General features: G+C 43.9%; 1 long non-coding RNA gene and 1 pseudogene across 1 annotated transcript; one reads left to right on the top strand and one right to left on the bottom strand.

Moving 5' to 3' along the window:
- The first annotated feature begins 953 nt into the window (after window positions 1–953).
- LOC120410094 lies at window positions 954–2,463 on the top strand (annotated as a pseudogene).
- A 689-nt stretch (window positions 2,464–3,152) lies between these two features.
- LOC104685643 lies at window positions 3,153–14,059 on the bottom strand. The gene is made up of 5 exons (XR_005601973.1): window positions 12,919–14,059; window positions 12,788–12,840; window positions 10,709–10,867; window positions 10,423–10,579; window positions 3,153–7,505 (listed from the first exon to the last, which is right to left on the bottom strand). It is a non-coding gene; the product is annotated as an uncharacterized LOC104685643 (long non-coding RNA).
- Window positions 14,060–14,070: the final 11 nt, after the last annotated feature.

Raw genomic sequence — 14,070 nt, 5'->3', positions numbered from 1 at the left:
GGTTCTAATACCAACTTTGAAAGGTGTTTCCTTTCTACTTGACCTGAACTCCAAGGGTGCCAGAAGGTGTGGAGGACTCACTGAATTCCCAAACTGTCCATAATCCCTGGAAGGTTTCCAGCCCCCCAAATCCCTCTGTAACCTCTCCCTATGGTCCTCTGCCCCCAGGGAGCCTCCACCACCCTGAGTTATGCCCCCACCTGCCCTCCCCAGCTTTCCCACCCGGTCCCAGCTGGTATTCCTGAGGTCCCCCATTTTCCCAGTGAGTTTTCCCACTTTCCCTTCTGGCATGGAATTTACTGAACTGATCAAGAACCCCCGAGCTGATGACATAGTGCTGCACCACCTGTTTCACCGCATCTTCTTCTCCCAGTAGCAGGAGAACAATGAGGAGCTTGTTATGTGGCTACTTATTATGATCTGCCCCAATCACAGAAGAGCAAAGAAAACTCTCTGTGAATAAGGCAGGTCAAACTCGAAGATTTGATTATTCCCAGAAGCAAGATTAAAACCAAACGAGGTTAAATGTTGATAAAATATATCAATTTTCTGGTAAGAGTAAAAGAGAAACAAGGAGAAAGAAAGAGGTAGTGGTAACAGGGGTAGTGACAGAGACAGATTAAGTGGAAACACATCACCCCTCCCTGGGTCCCAATGACATCTCATTGCTCCCCTCCATTTGGGCTACTTGGTGGTGCGGGTGCCTTGCTGAAAAGCATAGAATTCAGTGGGTAAAGATCTCTTTGGGTCAGGTAGGAATGCCTAGGTACCTCCCCCAAGGGGGGGGGGGGCAAGTTTGACACTGTCTCTTACAAGACTCTGAGTCAGTTGCATCAAACCAACTTACAGTCCAGGGCCTCAGCCCAGGGGCCCATTCAGGGTGCAATGGGCTTTGGTGCAGCTTTGTTGGCTTTATACACTTTTGCCAAAATGGACAAAGGTCTTTTATGACAATGTTTAAGCCATCAAATAGAACATTTCGGTCTCTGACACTGCTGCACTCCAACATTGATTCCATCAACAAAAGGGTCATGTGCTCATCAGGTACCATTGTTATCAAATGCGAAGATCTGCACATTATTCAGCTGGACATACCTGGGACAGAGGAGTGTTTGAACATCGTGAACTCCACTGAGACACTTTCCAGCCCAGGTTCAGTGACTCTCACGTATTCCTTCTTCCAGCACCCCACATTTGAGATCATGGAAGATGGCTGGTGCTCTTTTCTGCTTGAATAAGAGTTTGAGTTCCTCAGGTCAATGACTCATAAATGGCATCTAAGCTGCATAAGTGAGGATTTCTCTCTCTGTCCCTCCTACCTTCTGGTTGTTGTTGTCCCCAAAGCCATCAATGATGAAGTGCTTCACAAAGCTGCGATGTTTCACCACAGCAGCTGCTTCCCAGTGCTCAGCTATTACCATGAGAGGAATGGGGCAGTCATGATGAGGAGCAGCCAACCTCCTACAGGCATGAATGGGCAATGGTGCAAAGAATGCAAGTAGCTTCTGAACGCCATGCTCTGGCATGGCAAGTGTGGCTGCATCATTGATACAAGGCCCTTCACTACTGACTAGCAGGCCAGGGCCAAAAAAAAGGGCTTTGAAAAAGCCCAACACCCCCAGTGGATGAGAATTCACAAGTATAGGAAGAGGTTTCATATTCTTCAGGAAAGCCTCATCAAACTGGTGCAAGCTGGTAGTGACAAGTTACACAACAGGGATGGCTGGCTCTGTAAAATGCAAGCTGCCAGTGGGCAGACTCGCATCAAGGAGCTCCTGACTGCAGCTTGTCGGGCTGCTCAGGGTATTGAAAGGGAAGGTGCATCAGTGTCAGTCCACGGCAGTGAAGGGACTGATTCCATGCTCCAGGGCACTTCTCTGGCACGGAGAAGCGGATCTGAGGTCCAGGACCACACGTGGCTTTGAGGCTCTTGCTGTGAGCGAGTGGCTGCAGGTTGGTCACCCTTTCCTGCAGCACTGTGCCCAGCCAGCCTATTCCAATGGTGAACAGAAACGGCAGGCCCCAGCGCTCCTCCTATTTCCACACCACGTGCAGCAAACCCAGCAGCAGCTCCCATGCTCTTCCAAATTCAATGAGCAGTTTATCATCATGCACTGTGAACATGCTTATGCTCCCCAGTTTGGGACATTCCCGGGAAACAGCAAAAATGAAAGGGCCAAACTGGAACTGTGTCCAAAGATCATGTCCCTGGGGTCCTGGCTGAACAGATCTGAGGAGCTCGGCAAGTTCCAGAATTATCTTTTTGAAGCTGACAGCCACATCATCCAGCCCTGCATGTCCCTCCAGGAACTGTAGCTCTGGGAAGGTGTCTTCCTTTGGTGGAACAGGCCCAAGTTCCTTGAAAAATCTGAAGAATTTGTGATCGACAGTATAGCATTCAACAAGGAAATTCAGGCCAAGGTTACAGCACTGAGGAGGGAGCTGGCACAACAGAACCCGTGAGCAGGCAGGACTTTCCCTCGGGTCTTTCCCTTAACTCTTTCCCTTTCCTTCCCTTTATATTAAAGGGGAAACATGAAAAGTACATGGGCTGCTGAGCCCTTGGGTACAAATGTGAATGGGTTTGTTGAGGGTGTGTGTTTACATACTTCAAAGGCTTTAAAATAGGTTTTTCTCTTGCCTGCACCCACAAATAATTGGAAGAATTTTATAGGTAATATTCTTATTCCACTGTGTAATTCTATACTTAACTATTTTTTAATTAATTATTAAATTTATTTTTTACCATACCAAATTTACAAAGTATAGAAACATCTTCATACAAAAGGTTCCCATGCAAACACATCTTTACATCAGGACTATGTTCTATTTTTCAGGGAATAGTTTATAGCACTGTTGTAACTTAATTTTGACCCAAAACAAGAACTGTGACTTTATTAGTGATGGGATTTAAAATGAAATTAATTCCTTTTCAAATTTAGTTTATTATTCCAAATAGCTCTTCTTTCTTTTGAATTTTAGTGAGCAAATTGCCCTCATCACACTCTGCACCCATAACTAAGAAGCATGTGTGGTACAGAGAATGCTAGGGTTACCACACTAATTAGCATAATCCAAAAAGAGAGGTAAAATTAAAATTCTCTTCTAAGACAGAGCAGGAAATTCAACAGCACATCAGAGATGCTGGAGTGTTTGGTTGGCTTGAGAGTTGGTAGAAGGCTTTTTGTATTTTATTCATGTTCTTTTGCAGTTCATAGCTGTCTCTCCTGGTTTAGGAAGGGGGACAACCCTTTTTCATGTAATGTTTCTTGTGTTCTGTTAAGATTCTTTAGCTCACTAATTAATAACTCTGAAAACTTCAGCCAAATTATAATAATTTTATAGTCTTCCAAGGTAGAACTGGGAAGCTTAATACATACTTGCATGATTTCAAATATGTATAAATTCTTGTACCAACCTCCAAGATAAAATCGGTTGAGACAAATTTTACATCCACAAAGCCTTTTGGAGGCTGCACCATTTTTTTCTTTTCAGTAAAAAGACAAAACAAGCTTGGCAAAAAAAACTTAACGATATATAAAATGATTTGACTAATATTTGATCACTTGCAATGAAAACACAAATTATCAACATGAAAAAACTGACAATAGAAGCAATTATGGGAGCAATTTAAAAACTTTCATTGGTTCCCACACAGCTCCATGTCATCTGTAGGGAAGTTCTTATAAAAGAAAAGTGAAAATTCGGCCCATTACAGACAGAATTTATTAAAAGGAAGGGAAAAAATCCCTTGTAGCTGTGCAGAATAATCACCCTGTAAAAAGCCAGACTCCATAAAGGAGACAAAGGAGTCCTGCAACTTCATTCGAATAAAGGGAGAGAGTATCCACTGGTGCATATTTCAGTAGGGTTTTCTCTCTCCAGGTTTTGGAGGGCATGTTGCCCTCTTCCTTTCCCCACGGGCTGAGGTACAGGGAAGGTACAGCCTTCCCCCATCGCCTACCCCATATATCCCCCTTGAACCTGTAATTTCCCCTCCAAAGTCCAGAAACCCAGGCTTGTGCAGACCCATTTGTCTATTTCAGGAGTTGAACTGTCTGGGTTCTGTAACAAAGGCTTCAAGGTGGTAGAGGCATTAAGACCCATTTCAAAGACATTAACACCCATACCCTCACCCATCGAATTGTTTGTTAAGACATTAGCACACATGTTTTCTTATCAAAACTGAATTAGGCAATGTTTGCGTGGCTTGGCACTTCCTGGCACACACGTGAAATGCAAGCATGGTCTGACATTCAGTTGATCCTGAGCCAGGATCAGAGGGTTACATATAAACTCCCTGGAGCTTTGTCATTTGGTCTAGAAGGGTTTGGTTTTGAGCTTTTGGATAAATTCACCTCAAGACACAGAACACACACACAGACCTGCAGATCTACATCCTTCTAAATTATTTGCTACAGACCCAAAATCACACAAGTCACTGCACTTAATTCTCCCATCAAGATTTACCCAGTTCTCCTAAGGCTGATCAGACCCAGACTTCAGAACAAGCAATTCTGCATATTTTTGGAACAGTTTCAGCTGCAAGCTTTGGGTTTAGACAAGTCACAGAAGAGCTTTGGACCTCAGTCTCCCAGTCAGATATTCCAGGTAAGAGCATTTCTGAGGCACGAATCCATATGAAGAACCACCCTAATCATAGCACACTCAGAGCTAAACTCCAGGAATACCAGATTTAAAGGAAACTTAGATTCAGCAGCACAGAGGTTGGCTGGAGTGCTGTCGGTATCTTTGCTGGCTCCCTGCTTCTCATAGCTGCATTTTACTTTGGTGGGTTCATCTAAGCTTTTTTCTTGTGGCTTGCAGCCACATGCCCAAGGGGATGAGTGCAGCAAGAATTAAAGGCTGTGTGACAGCACAGAAGCATGCAGCACACGCTGTGCCCCCAGAATTAACCACTGCACTTCAGGCTAATGGCAGGCAGCCCGAGCTCCCCAGGAACACCAGCTACTCCCTTTCAGGGACATCAACTCCCCCCTCCCAGGGGCTCTCAGCTGAAATGGGCTGTGGTGGGTGCTTGGGAAGGGAGCTGTTGGCCACGGAAACCACCAATGCCTCCAGGTTGAACGCAGGCAGACAGGTTCCCCTTCACTGTCCTTTGGCACATGGCGTGGGATGTGGGACCATGCATGTCAGCAAGTGTGACAGCTCACAGAGACATGCCACCGCCTGAAGGCGCCCTGCTGGCACCCCGGGAACCCTGCCAGAGTGAGGCTTTCATTTCTGAAGCACCCTCTACCTACTCCAGCTTCCTGCATGCCCTTCTCCTTCCGTTCCCTTCCTCCATTTGTAGCAACACTGCATTCTGCATGCTCCCCGAGAGAAATAGGGCAAACATAACCTGATTAACCAAGAGGATTTGGGCAGGAAGGGGCGGGGGAGGAGATTACTACGCAGAGACCCACAGAACCTTTCCCTCTCACATTAGCCCTTGCCTATTCAATAATTAAAGTGTTCTGCGGTGACTCTGACTTTGGGATTTGCTATAAAAGCTTCTCATAAACTCTGTCTCAGCATGCAGACATCAGACCAAAGAGAGCACTCAGTCTGACAAGCTGAAATTTCTTTCAGGCTCCAGACAGTCAGAAGCTTAAAACCACTTGGATGTGAGCCTATGACTCCATTTTAAAACATAAGGATCCCTCTTGCTGTTGTTCACCTATTGAACAGACTGAATCCAACCTTTATTTGGCCACTCTTATCTGAAACACGATTTCAAAGTTAATGCAGGCTTTCCCCATTTCATGTACAAAACAACCTCCAAGGCTGGCAGTGCCTCATGAACACAGGAACACATTACACAGGCTCTGGCTGCCCTCCAAGCCTATTCTGATGTTCCATTTTCTTTCCATCCCTTCTTTCTTGCTTACCTTAAGGCATATAGATGTTTCAGGATGGAAATGTAAAGCTACCCACACACAGAAAAGATGCCTTCCCTGACCTTCCAAGGAGCTATTTTTGGCTGCTCTTATATGCCTAAGAACTCTTACAGGGGTCATGCACTGAACTAACTTGGCCCTCAGTAACTTTTGCCTAAGAGATATGAAATGTTGCAGAGATTATTTTTTAAAAAATTTTTATTCTCTCCATAACCTAACACACTACTGACTCCAAATCTCCAGGTGCTGTTTGCAAGGGAACACATTTTAAAAGGGGCTGTGAGCCCGAGATTATTGCCCAAGGAATTTATGCTCAACATTACACCTAAACATACAAACAGAATAATAAAGACATATCCTTAATGCAGAATTTCCCAGAAGTTATTGAGTACCCTCAGCCTTCAACTGACTTCATTTTTCAAGCCCAAACCTGGAGAAGAACAAGCTCCAAAAGATTCAGAGTGAAACAGATTTCTTTTCAAAATATGTGCCCCCAACGAGTTTATGATATTAAAAATTAAGGAACACTGGGTTAGCAGCCAAACACGTGCACAGAAGGATACTCCATAAAAAAAGCAACAGTCCTAGCTCCATCTGTCAGAGCACACGAATACACCACATCACATCCCGGCAGTAAGAAACCTGGGCTCTGGTCTGTCCTGTGACTCTCAAATTCTAATGCTGACATTTTTCCAAACTGGCACTGCCCAGACTGCAAACACTTCAGTCCAGAGGCCAAGAGTGAAGCAGTGGGTGAGCCCCAGTGCCCCATCAGCTGCCCAAAGGCTCCTCATGTGGCAGGGAGTTAATACTGATCTAGGGGACTGCCCGGCCCTATTGGCACTTCAAACACTGTTTGCCCTCACACAGGGAGCAAAAGATAAAGCGTGCAGGTATCTTTTCCCTTCTGACATCACAGCATTAAATACCACACAAACACACAGCCTACAGAATGGATAAAGCAGAAATGCTGTACAACTGGCAAAAAGGATGTGGAGAATATATGGGGAGTGAACTGCTCAGGAGACCCAGCCTCCAGAAATCCAGCTCTGTGCATATGTGCATACACACACACAGAGAACACATGGCACTATATCCCAGCATCTCACATTTCCATCACATTGGCATCTTTTAAAGGGTTCATGAACTGAGATACTGCCTCTTAAGGCCACAACTGCATAAGGTTTAGGGATACAACTGATTTTGCATAGAGCCATGAGAAAAACAACACAGCGTTGAGGTGGCCAGTGAGAAATGGTGTACCTTGCATTTAGTACCCAGGACACAGGCATGCTGCTCCTCTTATTACAGTGCCCAAGTTAGAGAACCACCAGGGTCTGTAAGTATCAGGATTTCCCCCACAGCAGCCAGAAGTCATATGCTTCCTCCCTGTGGTAATATCCACCTCCTTAAACAAGACTCACCACAGTTTGCAAAACAATAAGGCTGTGCCCTGCACATGTTTGCTAAACATTTGTGCAATTTGATCCAAATACAGGAACAGAGGGAACACAAGTCAGAAACTCCACACTTAGCATAGCACTGAGGAAACGACTCATTGGCAGTCCATAGGCAAGCATCGACCTTCCATTTTCTATTTAAAACCTGCGTATAAATAAAAAACATGAATTAATCAATAGAGATAGGGGCTGGTATTTGTGTAATGTTCTTGGAAAACACAGCATGCCAAGCCAAGCACCATATTTGGCAATAATTCTGCTTTGCTCTGTGTCCACTTTCACTTCCCTGGTTCATTCTGCCTCTTTAGCCGATGAGCTCTTCCTGCTGTGTGCCTTTACAACGCCTGTGCTGCAAAGCTGTGCTCCCGACAGCAACGTTCAGCTTGGTGCCTGCCTGAAGCGTATTAATGATCTCACTACAGCTGCACAACGAAGCTGGGTCAAAAGACAGCAGCTGAGGCTGCACCTCTCTCTCCCCACCTTTATTTTTCTTTGGAATCACTGCCACAGTTCAGACCTTTGGTACTGAGTCATGGCACAACGTATCAGGTTTCAGTTAAGAAACACAGGCATATAAAATTAAAAAGGTGTGTAAGGAAATTAAGACCACAAAGTAATTCTTTCTTGTAAAGGACAAGAAATCACTCTTCTCTTCCTGACAAGTCACACTTTGAACATACAGATGACGACAGGGCTCACATGAGCTTTGCTGTGAGTAGGATGAGGTGACAGGCACCAATCCACAATCCAGGGAAAAGCACAGGTCACTGAACGCCCAACTACCATAGTGTCAAGAGTGGCCAGCTACCACACAGCTACAGACCACCCAGGTGATGGTGTAAATCCCCAACAGTACAAGCTAGAGAACTTGTCATTGAGAAAATGGTGTGTCTTTGTCTTGGCTACCTTGTGCTTATAAAATAAAGCTGAACAGAACAAAACTAAAAACCCTGGGTAGCAGAACACCTGAAGAGTTAAGGCAAGAGCTTTCTACTGGGGGAAGCTCCCTGTCCACTCCAGCACTACACTCTGCTGGCAGTACACAGGATATAAACGGCATTTAAAACTCTGCCTGGTAACCTCTCAGGACAGTAGCTGCCTTTCACAATCATGTCTTTTGCCAAGGGCTCTGTATCCATCTGCAGAGCTGCTAACAACCACTATCACCACCAAAGCAAATATTTAAAAGAGTACCTAGTGCAGAAACAGTGAAGTTATTTTTCCCCTCTGAGAAGAGCAGAAGAGTTGAGGTCTGCAACACAAGCCAAAATCACCTCAGGCCTGCTACCTTAGGCCTCAGCTAGCCCAGCTGCAGCTTTTAAAGGAGTCTCAGGGGTGGCCCAAGTGTGGGAACTGAAATGAAAGCACCTGGCTGCCTATCTCCATTCTATTGCTGCATTTGTTGAACTGCAAGTTAAACTTCATCTTCCTTCTCCAAGGAAGGGATAATCATTTATTATATAATCATCTGTAGGTTCCTCCACCAAGTCTGTGTGTCTGTAATGTTGAGAAGTACTCTCAGCTTTCTGCAGTGGTTGGTATGGCCCAGCAACTTCATCATAGCATGCTGACTTTCCAGCAATGTAACTTGGAATTCTGATTCACAGAAATGAAAGTTTGGACACAGTGATTTTCAGATGGGAGAGAATGGATAATCTGCACAGATACAGAGCATCAACCAGATATACAAGGTCTGAAATGCTAGAAAAGTCTCTCCCCCCAAAAGGGAGGCAGTATTGTGTAGTTAAGTGCATGTAATTTATCAGAGCATCCAATTTCCTGCAGTTCCTAAGTAAATGAGTAAGATTCCAGAGTTGCATCAAGGGAATGGGTTTGGCTTGGAATCCTGCACAGTGACTCATGCTTTCATGAATAAATTCATTTCCTTAGAGAAGCAAGACAAAATCACATGTTCTGCTTAGTCCAGCTACCTAGAGTGTTGATTTAGGAAGCTATTGCAAAAAAATAGAGTTTTATCTAGCTTTATACTGAAGGCATAATCCACTGCAGCTGTACTTGCAAATATAACTAGCTTTTTAAGGGGAAAAGAAAAACTGGTGTAACTTGGAAGTTCTGGGTATTGAAAGATGTCAGCTAGAAACCAGTTTGCAATCAAAACCAGACAACTGACAGAAAAACATTGTGGAAGCCTGGGTGTTCCAGAAATTGACTGCTATTTACACAGGTCTCCATATTTATTCCCCTCCTGCACATTTAAAAATAGGTTGTAGAAACACAGACCCGTAAACAGTAGGAAATGAGAATTGCATCAGCTAGCCCCTCCCCTTTCCCACAATGACAGTGCAGAGAAAATGAGGGCGTGAAGCAGCAAAAACTCTGGGTCTCTGTAACACCAGCATCCTCACCGGTGCATGGAAGCAGCCAAGGAGAGGGACCCAGAGGTGTATGGATCATGGCTAATCAGTTATGTGCAGAGATACTTGTTAGTGCAAGCCAGGATGAAACTCACCTTTCAGCTTTCAGGTTTCTTAGGAGATCAGTTCAAATGGTTTGATATTTGGCTATATGGACCAAATTGGAGAACACAAAATACGGCTTTTTATGGAGTAAAAACAACTCAGCTCCCTGTGTCTTACCCTGATAAGTATTTCAAAGGAATAAGGCAAGAATTCTGGCTCTATGAACTTTTGGTGTCAAGTTCCACTTTGGAGTCTGGGGCTCTCTGGTTCAGGAGAAGACCCTCCATCATTTTCATGCTGCTTTACAAAGCTGAAATGTTTCACAATTAACAAATCCCTCCAGTACCACCATCAGGTCAGTATATAAAAACACCTTCACGTTTTACAAAGGAGAAATGAAGCCATTAAAGCCAGAAGAAATTGTTCAGATCTCAGAATAAATCAAAGGGAAAGACAGGACTGGAACATGATGTAGCTATGTGTAGTGCCAGGTCTTTTCCTCGCACACTGACAGCATGGGAAAGCAAAGCCCTTGATGATGTCAGAGTAGGAGCAGGACTGATCATGCATGGAATAACCCCGAGGATTTTTAAGGGCAAATTAAACCACAAGTCTCAGGTAGAGTGTAGAAATGCCACTGACCTTTCCAGGGCTGGTCAGCATCCCCAGTAGCTTTGTGTTACTGATAACCTCCCAGCTGAGCTGTAGGTCACACAGCAAACCTGCAGGTCCTGGTTTGGTGCCCTTATTCACCCCTGCAGCACCATCAGATTTGACTCAGTCTGTCATGAGCCAGGACCTGAGCAAATGGAGAGAGTAGAAATTAAATGTCACTATGTAAAACCCCTTATATTTTAGCAAAATGGAGAGAAATTTACTAACATTTTGTGTTTTACTGAAAATAGCAAAATGAACACATTGAACTCACCTTGTGTAACTGTCTCTGGACTTTATTTTTGTGACAACGGTCTAATGGTCTCTTGTAGGTTAAAGGCAAACGTTGTTTAATAAGAATGTGGCATTGTTTCCATCTGTTATCACTCAGATCCTTATCAAATGCCACCTGGAAAGGTCCTGCTTCTAACTCCTAGAATAAAAATAGAAATGTTTCTACATTCAGCAACTTCTGTTGCTTTATTATTCATATCTAATCTATGAAAACTAGTATGAGGACAAGCAGGCTGAGGAAGGGTCAAGCTTCCCTGGAGAGAGACTGTCACATTTCTGGCATTCCCATCACTCTATCAACAACACCTCCTGCTACCTCGATAAAAGGCAGCAATGGAAAAAGAACAGGAAGAGTAAAACTCCTTATCTACAGAGATGAGAAAAGTCAGCCCATCCCTACAATCAATCACTTACAGGAAATCAAAACAGACCTGGCCTCCATCTTCCAAGTGCAAGAAAAATGCCTGTAATTTGCTCACCCCGTTCTGTTTGTGCTGTTCTGAGCCTTCTCTCATTGAAGCTCTCTGAGGCAGAAAATCAGTGTCAATCATGCCAGATCACTGCTTTCCTCCTCAGCATCTACTGCTCATAATAAGATCACAAAGGCCACATAAAAGGAAAAATTTGGCCATCACAGCTGCCTTCTCAGTTCTGTAACTGAGATTAATTAACAGGTGAATTAACACTGGCATATTAAAAGCTGACTCTATTTTTTTACAAAAAAAAGGGGTTCTGATCTGCTTATCATCATCACTGCGGACATACTGGGACCAGGATAGTCTTGAAACATCCCAGTTGGCTTGCTTTGGCCTGCTCTGCTAAAAGTAGGACCCCTGGTATCTGAATAGGGACCAGAGAGATAAGGACAACCTGATGCCTTATAGATAACAAAGATTCAGTCTTGGTTCTGTTCCCAGTAACAAGCAACGCAAACACAAGCAAGGGAAGATGTTTTTGGAACTTACACCCTGAAAATCATGTCCAAGTTTATTTTGCCTGAGCCACAGGCTAAGAAGAATCTTACAATACTCTTCTTAGGAGCCTTGGTCCCATTGTGAGTAGTAAAATACCACTTGCTCTATATTAGTTACATATTTTTAAGTCCTATTAAGTCTATTCAGCCAGTGTTGCCATAGAAGCTTCATATCTTGCATTTTAACTCCTTAGAAGTAAAAGTTTTTGTGGTCAAAAATATTTCTCATTGGTCTTCATTCCTGTCAAATGTTCCTTTTCTGTTCTGCCAGATGTCTGTAACCCAAATCTGGATGAGATGTTCAGTCCCATTCATATAGAGCCACTGTAAATACAGATTCCTGGGATGCAGAACTAAACTTCCTAATCCATCCTTGAGGCTTCTGACAGAACAAGATGGTCAGTGAACCCAGAATAATGCAGAATGACAGAACTATGTTTCCTTTTTATCCTGCATTCATGCCAGCTCAGCATCTACCCACACTTCCCTTCCTTAGTGACCAGTCTTCTCTGACATGGCACATCCCACAAGCATCGCTCCTTCTTCCAGCAGAAGCAAGGAACAAAGCACATCTAGTCCTGTAACCAACAGCCTGTTATATTTAACCTCCTTTGCTGGAAGTGCTGGTCTTTATAATAAGCAGAATTTTGTGTTTTTCTGTCTTGTTTCATGCAAATCTAGGCAAATTCTATGTGTCAAGCATTTTTAGATGTTTTCTCCCCTGTATTTTTTGTTTCTTTTATTTTGCCAATGGACTGTCAAATAAATGATGAGGCTTTGGGCTACTATTCTTGTCAGATGACCCCAGCAGAAGGGAATTGTCACTGGGATGGTGTGTGACCACATGTGCCACAGCAAGATAAGCATCTCAAAAGGAACTCGAGTATGTCCTAGGAGCTGAGGACAGATATGGCCAAAAATCAGTTAGAGTCAGAATCCTGAAAGGAAACTAAGACTAAGATTGTAAAGGTACTGCAACTACAAGAAATGAAAAAAAGAAAAGGAAGAAAAAATGATCACTGTAAAAACAAGAGTGAGAAAATAAAGGTAACACATCTACTCACACAAGATTAAATGCATACTTACCTGATTTTCAGTAAGGACGAACATGCAAATCCATGAGGTAGAGACAGGGGTGCCTAAGAGAGGAGGTAGAAAGCAGAAATGGGTAAATGATAATAAATGAACACAACTCACAGATGGAGAGCAAAACTCACCGAGTCTGCTGTCTTCTAGCTGGAGGAAGCAGGCATTCTCAATTCCAGAACTCTGACATGCCCAAATCCAAAAGATTTTAAGTAAATTTCCCTATTTGAAGGCATTACCACAGGACCAGAGAACAGCAAGTTCTAAGAAATAAGCCATGGTAGAAGTAGTTTGGGCCTGTGCTTTTGATATCTGTGCAGAAAAACTTCCAAAGCAAAATCTAACTAAAAACATGATATTCAATGAATAATAAAGGGATAAAAAGTAGTGTGCATCTACTAAAAGCCAGTTTTGTGGGATGACCCACAAAATACTATAGTATATTATGAAATTGAAACTGCAGGCATTCAGGAAATATATATAAAAAAAAGTTTTTGCTTTTTACTGGGAGTCCTAGCAAGAAAAAAGTGAATAGGAGAAGGATTTGGCTTTACTAACCAGCTGCAGAGTGACAGGAAACTGACAGCATGGTGTGACTGAAAAACACCAGTGTGAGTCCAGTCATGGAATTTCCAGTAACTTCAGGAAAACATTAGTGCTGTGTTTGAGGCATCGCTGTCTGAAACACTCCATGCAGCAAGCCTTCTCAGGAGAAAAAGCAGTTAAAAACCAGTTAAACTGGGAGAGTTCCACAGAACATACATCCCAATGACCAGGGAACTGCTTGCGTTGACCATGCAGGGCTGAAAAGGTTTGGGTTATATAAGCTAACACAACAAATGAGTGGGAATTGGATACGTAAATACACGGAAAGGGGAAGTAAACAAAAAAAAAAAATCATCAAACATCTATTGATTTAGATGGAAATTAGAAGCTGGTTTCCAGCCACCCGACAAGAGCCCCCATCCGGAACTACCGCCATAAACCCCTGAGAAGGAGCACAAGGCTGTCTGGCACTGCCCGGGCGAGAAACGAGGGCAGGAACGCCTTGAATTCCCCACAAACTCCCGAGCCGGAGAGTTTGCTTTCACTCATCGCGGCTAATAACAGAGAGAGTGGAATCTGCCCCGACGACAGCCCTGAGACGAGCCCTGAGGGGGTGCGCAGCTGAGCTCCTCAGCCCCGCCTCAGCTCCCATCACGGCGCCGGCCGCTCGCCTCTCTTCACCCTCTCCTGCCCTGCTCCCGCTCCTTCCCGCTGCTCCTTCCTCCTTCTCCCTCCTC

This window comes from Corvus cornix, chromosome 5, assembly GCF_000738735.6.
Source record: "Corvus cornix cornix isolate S_Up_H32 chromosome 5, ASM73873v5, whole genome shotgun sequence".
Classification (NCBI taxonomy): domain Eukaryota; kingdom Metazoa; phylum Chordata; class Aves; order Passeriformes; family Corvidae; genus Corvus; species Corvus cornix.
This window is presented reverse-complemented; position numbering and strand designations above follow the sequence as displayed.